The sequence below is a fragment of the Mastomys coucha genome, unplaced genomic scaffold (assembly GCF_008632895.1).
Source record: "Mastomys coucha isolate ucsf_1 unplaced genomic scaffold, UCSF_Mcou_1 pScaffold23, whole genome shotgun sequence".
NCBI lineage: Eukaryota > Metazoa > Chordata > Mammalia > Rodentia > Muridae > Mastomys > Mastomys coucha.
This window is the reverse complement of record NW_022196906.1, coordinates 32,162,776-32,172,307: the sequence shown is the minus strand read 5'-3', so window position 1 is coordinate 32,172,307 and position 9,532 is coordinate 32,162,776. Positions and strand designations below refer to the sequence as shown.

General features: G+C 35.3%; 1 pseudogene; it reads right to left on the bottom strand.

Annotated features, from left to right (window-relative positions):
• Positions 1 to 2,380: 2,380 nt before the first annotated feature.
• On the bottom strand, positions 2,381 to 3,325 carry LOC116072842 (annotated as a pseudogene).
• Between the last annotated feature and the right edge of the window lie 6,207 nt (positions 3,326 to 9,532).

Genomic DNA, 9,532 nt, shown 5'->3' with positions numbered 1-9,532 from the left:
ATGGTTACTGTATACTTTTTTGGCTAATGTCCACTTATCAGTGAGTACATACCATGCATGTTCTTCTGGGTCCGGGTTACATCACTCAGAATGGTATTTTCTAGTTCTATCAATTGGTCTGTAAAATTCATGCAAAATTCCTCATTTTTAATACCTAAATACTACTTTATTGTATAAACAAACCATATTTTCTATATCCATTTTTCTTTGGGTGAGGGACATCTGGGTTGTTTCCAGCTTCTGTGTATTATAAATAAGGCTCTTATAAACTTAGTGGAGCCCATGTCCTTGTGATATGGTGGAATATCTTTTGAGTATATGCCACCATATACTCAAAATTAATTAATTCTCCTGCCATCAGCATTAGTTTTCCCCTCTTCCCTTTCTCTTTTTAATTGCCTTCTACTTCCAGCAGGGGCTTATATCTATTGATATTTGAAACAATTCCAATCATCAAATCCACACTCACACCTTCCTAGGTTTACACTGTGGTGTGGAAGCTAGCCTTTAATAAAAATGCAGGAATTTTAAAATATATGTTCCCTTTATTTAATGTATACAGCAAAAGTGGTATATTAGCCATGCAGCATCTAGGACTAAGAGGATGAAGACACAAAACTGACAGAATAAAGACTCAAAACCAAAACCAGTTCCCCTGATCTTTCCATTTGACACAGTTGACTGAAGATGAAGAGGTGAACAGGGTTGGGGTTTCCCACTTAATTTGTGTTACAGCCTTTACTGGTATCTAGTCATCGCTGGCCAATTTACCAACGAAAAGGCATTGCTCCTGCAAGACATGGAAATATTTGTTATTTCAATTTTTGGCTCATGTATTACATGACAGACTGCTTATGAATGAGCATTGACTGACCTTTAAATTATGGATAAATGAGGAAAACAAAGTCCATTGTATGATTTGTTTCACTGATTTTTATTTTGCTTATTGAGAATCATTCTTTTCTCTCACAAGCCCCAATCTAACATCATTTACTAATTATTGTTCACATTTGTATGTACGTTATTCCTGTTCTTATGCCTGCATAGAGTTCATCTTTGTCCCATAACCATTCCAAATCACCAGAAGATTGTTTGTGTATCTGAAACTAACCTTGTCTCATCCAATTTGGATTCTCTCTCTACATACTGTGTTCCTGTATTTTTATTATCTGACCAAAGTCTACAAATCTTGATTTCTACAATAGGATACATACTCAGTTTATATTCAGTACTTCAATAAACTACATCATTGTACGTAGACCAACGAGACAGGATGAAAGTGAAATTATTAAAGGGAAAGAAATTATTAAACAGAAAAATTCATTTGAGTAAAAGACAAAATTCCTCTACTGATAACTAGTAAACTTGCACAGTCAAATTCTTCCCAATGGAGACAAAATGGGTACTTATGCACAAATATCCTCATATCCATGAGGAAAATATCTAATATAGGTTCCCTTTATCATAAATAATCCAAATTTTTTTTATTTTCAGTCTGAGACCACTGGAATCACATCAGACTCAACAACCCTTCTTTACCATACTGCTATAAAACTATAGGGAAAAAAAGATCAGATTGAAAAGGATATTTGCCCTCCTTACTTCAGTTTTTAGAGAAACAAAAGAACTTTCAAAGATGAACTAGGCTACCAATATTCCAGGGGGTTACTAACTGAATAAAAGAGATGTGGTCTATAAAACTACAGAAATCAGTATCTCGGTGGCACAGGTAAATAAGACTTCTAGATGTACTCTAACCGAAAGTCTCATAGTTGCGCTTAAGATGTAGAACACTTGGTAGAACACTTGTCTGACATGCAAGTGAATCTGAATATGAACTCCTCCACATAACCACATAATAAAGAAAAATATACATTTAAAAACCTCTAGATCTTTCCTTTTCTGAGTATAATAACATCCAGGCTCCTGTGCTTCAATTCTCATTATTTCTAAGGCTGGAATGTAACACACTGGTAGACAGCAGCACAAATGTGTTAGCTCATTTTTCAGTGCTGAAAAAAAACCATAATTTGGAAATTTACAAAGTAAATTATTTTCTTTACTATAAAATGATGATGGGTTATTTATATTTAACAATCTTTACTTCTGAAATTTCCTCAATATTAACTTAATTTTGCATAATAATAAATAATTTTAATTTGACAATATTTTCACATAAATGAAAATGATTTTTATTTTGTTTTGTAATTGTTTTTGTGTTGTTTTAAAATTGTACCCATTGTTTTTCAAACCTGTGAGTCAAATATAGGGATAATGAACATAAGCAAATGGTCTGACACGTAACTACTTCTCTAGTTTGCTCACTAGTTGTAAACCACACTTACCCTAAGAATGATTCCATAACAAATAGAGATTCTACTTAAGTAAAAATATTTTTCTTCAAAGTTTTTCTCAGTGCAATGTGGACATCCTTATTTCTTATACTGTAGATGACAGGATTCAGCATTGGGCTCACAATAGTATAAAAAATGGTAGATATTTTATCTTCATCCACAGATGCACTAGAAGGCTTAAAATACATGAACACTGCAGCCCCAAAGAAGAAAGAAACAGATATTACATGGGAGCCACAGGTACTGAAGGCTTTTGACCTATCCTCTGCAGAAGGCATGCTGAGGATGTTGGAAAGGATAAAGGTATAAGAAACAAACAGAGTCATGCTGGGTATTATTACATTGACACCCACAACAATGAAAACCACAAGCTCATTAATAGAGGTGCTTGTGCAGGAGAGTTTCAGGAGAGGGGGTATGTCACACATGTAGTGATTGATGATATTGCCATCACAGAAGGTCAGGCTTAGCATACAACCTGTATGGGCCATGGCACACACAAAGCCCATCACATAAACACCCATTGTCATCAACTGGCAGACCTGATGGGACATAGTGACCTGATAAAGCAGGGGTCTACAAATGGCAGCAAATCTGTCATAAGCCATTGCTGTCAAAATGTAGCATTCATCAATTACGAAAAAAGCAAAAAAAAAGAGCTGAGTCATGCACTCAGAGTAAGAGATGATATTCTGCTTCAGAAAACCCACCAGCATTTTGGGGGTTATGACAGAGGAATAGCAGAAATCAATAAAGGAAAGGTTAAAGAGAAAGTAGTACATGGGGGTGTGTAGGTGAGGATTCAAAACAATCAGAATAATCAAACCCAGATTCCACACAATGGAGACCACATAGATTGACAAGAACAGGAAGAAGAGAGGCAGTTGGAACTCTAGCTTCTGTGTCAATCCCAGCAGGATGAACTCCTTCACTGAAGAGGCATTTCCTACAGCCATTCTTCCTTAGGTCATATCTGTAAGAACAGTAAAAATTGTAGGATGAAACATAATTGTAGCCTTCTTCACCCTACAACATTAAACAGAGACAAAGAACCAGAGTAGGATAACTTCAAGACAACACTTCTCTCTGCCTTTGATTTCCATATTTTGTGGAAGTTAAGGTACACAAATAAGCATAAATTTATGAAAGGCTATATATTTTATTCTTAGGGAATAATATTCAGGAAAGAAATGACCACTATTGCCTCTGTAGCATATTGGTTCTCTTCTAACTTGACAATCCACCTCCTACTGTACAGTCAGTGGAAATTACAAAAGACAAGAGACAAGGCACATAGAAAACTCACTGGGTCTCTCATAGTTTGGGGAAGAAAATTATGCATCCAGTTCATCACTTACCTTTGCACATGAGAAAGCACAAGTGACCTTACTGATTCTACTGTAGCCTCAAAGAAGAGCAAGTACAAATGGCATAGATGAGCTGTAAAGGTGTAGAGGCCAGAGGAAAAAATTCCTTTATGTTGTTACTGGATTTGACTCTATGGTTATGAAGGATGCTAACTTTGGACTGGGAAATCTAGAGCCCTCATTCCTCCAGATTCTGAGAAGCCATAAGCTCTGGATCATGATTTCTATTGTAGACTTTTCCCAGAATGACTTCTCTATCACAGAGGTTTGTAAACATCATCTATATCTGATGTCATAAGAGCCATCTGACAAGGACCCAGGAGGGTTTTATGAGTCTTTAATATCAGGGATGTGATTAAAAATTGAAAAGTTTATGTTTGCCTGATATTTTCCCAAGAGATCAGGTTTGTTGCTATGAAACATACAAATAAGTACAATAGTAATGAAAATGGTTAATTAGGGATATACAATTTTGTTTTATTTTTTGTGAAATTTATACACTTATACAATGTGCTTTGATGACGTTCATTCCTGATGTCTTCCCTTTGATTCTTTTCTTATCCTTTTACCACTATTCCCCTGAAAATCATTTGTTCTTTTCCATTTTTTGAGGCACTGTGTCCACTCAGACCTTCCTTTATGTATACATATATGAGGGTTATCTACTTGAGAGTACGTAGCTTCTCAGGGGCTACATCCTTGAAACTGACCATGATTCTCAAAGTTTTCATCAATCAGCTGCCAATAGTTCCTCAGCTAGAGGCAGAAGTCATGGTCATATCCTCCATCCTCTCTTCAATTTTTTTCCCAGATTGATTTTACTCAGGTTTTGATGCTTTCCCTTTTTTCACTGTGGGTTCTTTAGAAACACTATGAACACATTGTTTTAATGTAGTCAACTATGACTTCTGGCTCTTACTCCCCTATTTCTCTAATAATCCCTGGTACTTGTTTGAAAGGTATGAAGTGAAGAAGACTGAGCACTCACAATCTCTAATTCTATACCCATTGACTGGCTATAGATATCTATGTTAATCTTAATTTATTTCTTAAAAGAGCATCTCTGAAAATGGTTGTGAGATACAGTAATCTGTCAGTACATTGGAAAGACATTAATAGTCAGGTTAATGCTATATCTGCAGCAGAGAAATAGTCATAGATACTTTCCTATGACCTATGGCTCATATAGCTCCAGTAGTTAACTCCAACATCATGCTAGGAATTAATTTTGTCTGTGAAGCAAGCTGTAAATCCAATTGATAAGTGGCTACTTACTCCTAAAACAATTTGCCAATATTGTAGCAGTGGATATACCCTACCCTGTCAGCCATTACTCCAGCTTTTATGATTCATACCTGGGTAAAATCAATTATTACACTTGTCCTGTGATAGCATATAGAGACTTTTACTTCTTTAGAAGCTGGAGAATACCAGATTCATCTCCCAACTTTTTACACAAAGCAAGACAAACTTCAACAATTGCACATATTGTTATCTCTTTAAATTACACAGAATGGTTGAGAAAGTTTTAGGAGGGAAGACATGGTTTCTCATCAAACTTTGAATGATGTTGACAGAAATGAGTGCTTATGATGAGTTTATATAATACAAATGGAAAAATCATATCCTTCTTTTTAGCTCTGCATGTTTGAAATGAGAGTTTTGAATTGTGTGTAGGTGGATATGACCTATGACCATTGTTCTCACATATGAAAATACAAAAGACTAAAAAAGAAAGGCAAGTACAAAAATGCACATATGTAGACATGGAATTTTTTTAAAAAAAAAAATCTGAACATAAGGCTTTCTTTTACCTTGTTATGACTTGACTACATGGTGTTTTTTGCACTAGGATTTAATCATGAAGTTTAGGGATAACCAATAGCAGTGACAATAGCCTGTAATTTGGGGGGGGGGAGTTTTATTGGAGATTAGTGGTAAACAAGTCTAATAAAAGGAAACCCATCCCTTGTTCTTAGTTTTTATTTGAGTGCATGTGGTGTCTAAGAGGAACACTCTTGGCCAGTTATAGAATAAATGCATTTGAACCCTTTTTATAAATTAAGAAGCTTGTACAGAAATAGGTATACACATGACTTCTCAAAGATTAGTGTTAATTAACTCATCTGAAACTCACTCCTCTATACTGCCATTCTATCTCCTGTCACACCCAACCCTTCCTGCTTCCCCATTCCTCATCCTTCCTTCACATCACCTGTGCTCTAGTTTCACATACATTTTATTACTGCCACTTTGGGCACTCTTCAAATAGGAAAGTAGATAATCTGTCTCTTATACTATGGATTCTCCATATATTCCATCACTAGATGAAACCTTTGTGCTTCTTTAAAATGTCTTCTTTCATACATATCACACTTACTTCCTAATCTAAGTCCACAGCCCAAAAGGAATATTGGCATTTTACTTCAAAGTGACTTATGAAGCACTTAAAGCAATTAAGCCTGGTGTATATATACACGTGCTCTAGAAATAGGTGTATAAGAATGAATAAATGAGTATTCCTTCCCAAATCTCTATGACTACATACAAACTACAACACATCGTATTTCTGCAAAGGTAAAGATATAGAGATTGCCAATGCTTTTATTTTTAGGCAAAAATGTGGACAAGGACTACATCTATAAGTCATGTAGAAACAAAGCTAATTCTCGAGTCTATCAAAGTGAATTCCAGATAAGAGGTCCTAAAGTGTGAAAGAAAGAAAAATAATAATTATAAACTATAGATTTAATCCTTGAATGCTACTCTGGTTTTCTGAGAATGTTGAGAATATTCAATGTCTTTACTCACACATCTGTAAAATGGACTCAGTTAACATTAGTAACAATGTATTATAATAAGTTCCAAATGTCAAAATCAATGTTGTATTCCTTTTGGAATGCCATCAGGAACCATTAATTTTTTCTCTTTTGTCTCAAAATATTGAAACAACTTTAGTACTTAGAAAGATTAATATATCCAAGGCATAATAAAAAATGACTAGCACAGTAGAGAATGAACTAACATGAGTTTCAGAGGGAATTACAACAGGCAGTGACAGGGAACAGATGTTGGAAGAAGGGGAGTAGAAAAGATAGGTGAGAAGGAAGGAAGTGGAAGAAATTAGAGAAAACAAAGGAAGGTGCCTGAATTAAGAGTAATCCTGTAGAAATTCAATTCCCCTTGTAATAGTCCGGGAATATATCAAAAAGACTAAATAAATTTAGAAACAACTGTCAGAATCTGAGAAAAATCATGTCATTCCTTTAGATAAGAAACCATAGGATTGTTGACATCTAATTTTAAAAAAATTAAATAAAATGACAAAAAGAAGAAAATGGAAATCCCACAATTGCAGACTTTTCTAAGATAAAAAGAAAAAATAATAATGCTAAAATGAATCTCAATTATTTCTGACTTTCCAAAATTACTAAGGGACCAAAAATTCCTTAGGGCAAACTTGAAATTTACCCCACAGGACCAATATTCCTTGGGGTCCCACAGTGATCAGGATATGGTGAGCCATTAAATATATTCCATAGAAAATGTTTAGAGCTTTTGATTGGTTAGTTTTGTTTTGATTATCTTTTTGTTCATTTCTCTCCTCCAGTATCATGCAAGATGCCTCCTCCACTGTGTATGATAGTCAGTAGGAGTGAAGCCTCTAGCTGAGTACTAGCTGAATCTCCCTATTCAGTGACATTAACTTGTATCAAAAATAAGACCTTGGTGTCAGTGTGTTAAATGAACCCAATAATAGCCTTGGCAATAGCCTGTGATGTTTCGGGTGGGTCAGTCTATGGTACCACTTTAGTCAAAAATTTAACAAGATGTAACCTGTTTTTGGAACTTCAGATTGTATTCCATGCCTTAAAATGTCTATTGGAAGCATCTTCTCCATTATATGTTGAGTCCTTTTAAATTCTTTTCTGTGTGTTAGGGAAGCTCTAGAGCAAAAGGGTTACACAAACCTTTTAAAAAGCCTTTCATGTTAGTTGCCTCTTTCCTTGAAGTTATCTACTCACACCTAAGGCTCTTATAGTTTTTTGGTCCCCTAGTCTGTGAACATCCTTTAATCTGAGGAGGTTGGTGTGGTATGAATTTCCCATTTATTCTGGAGCGCCAAATGTCTCTTGTTCTCTGCATGTTAATAAGAAGGGAGTCTGTATATTGATTGTCATTGACTGCAAGAAGTTTTGCTGATGTGGGTTAATAGGTGCACTGAACTAAGGGTATAGCAATAATTCATTATGAGTAATTTTATATATATCACAGTTTAAGAGAATAATGGCAGTTTCTTATGCCCCATGGCCCTAAGACTTATCTAGTCACAGGGGCTTGTCTCCACTAACAGTTTCACCTACACCAAAATGTACATTGTAGAAAGGATAGTCTGTTCAACAAACATTGTTAAACAAACTGAATATCACCCATGTAAAGAATGTACCTGGATGTCAATTTCTCACCTATATTAAAATCAATTCCAACTGCATCAAAGACTATGAAAGTCTTAGAGAAAACTTTGGAGAAAATAGTTTAAGACATAGGCATAGGCAAAGAGTTACTGAAAAGATTCCAGCAGCTTAGGATATAATAGAAAAATGGATTTGCATCATATTAAAGAGCTTCTGCATTATAAAGAAGCTGTAATTGGAGTGAAAAGACAGCTAATAGTTTTGAAAAGATTTAGTAGTGTTATGAAATATGGAAGATGAAGATCTAGAATATATAAAAAATTAAAAATTGAATAGCTGACAAACAAAACAATCAATGGCAAGGTTAATAAAATGTTCAACGGTTGACAAATAACAAAGTAACAATAGCCAATAAACATGTTTAAATGTTCAAAAATTACTAATAATCAAAGAAAAGCATATATACTCTACAGTGCGATTCCATCTCATGCCGTTCACAATAGCAGCCACCAAGCAAAAAGGTAACATCAAGTTGAGGAAGATGTAGATTCAAAGGAATTTTTAAAGCTAGTAGGAAGTAAACTCTTCCATAACATAAGAATCTGCACATGGTGGGTCTGATTGTTCTGGCAGCATGTGTATAGTAGAAGATTGCAAATTTGATCATCAATAGAAGGAGAGGATCACAGCCCTGTGAAGGTTCTGTGCCCCAATGTAGGGGGAATGCCAGGGCCAATAAGTGGGAGAGGGTGGGGTGGCAGGCAACAGGGGTTTGTTCTTGTTGTTTCTGTTTGTTTGTTTGTTTGTTTGGAGGGGAAACTGGGAAAGGAGAAATTTACATGTAAATAAAGAAAATATCTTAAAAAAAAAAAGAATCTGTGTTGAGGATTCTCAAGGTATGAAAAAGTAGAACTACTTCATGACCCAGCTCTACCATGAGTCTATATTTTTCAGATAATTTGTTAAATGATCGTGTACGTATATTTTTTTCATGAAGCACTTTTTGAGACATTTCAGCATGTTATGCAGAGGCATTATGGAAAGAAAGACAAATAAATCTCCATCCCTGACACAGGAGGAGTTACAAGAAAGAATCAAAATAGCTGTGTGTAAAACAGTGTTTATTGAAAAACTGTATTCACATCTTCAACCTAGATGTGGTTATCTGTAGAACAATGACTCTACAATGAATGAAGTAACTGTCTCAGAGACGCTCAGCAATATGAGACACTTTTTTCCTTAAAAAAATCTTTCATTTATTTATTTTAAACTCAAGATTATATTCCCTTCCCCATCTACCTTCTGACTGTTCCACATCCCCTACCTCCTCCCCACATCTCTGTCTTCATGAGGATGTTACCACGCCCACCCCACCCCACCAGACCTCTAAACTCCC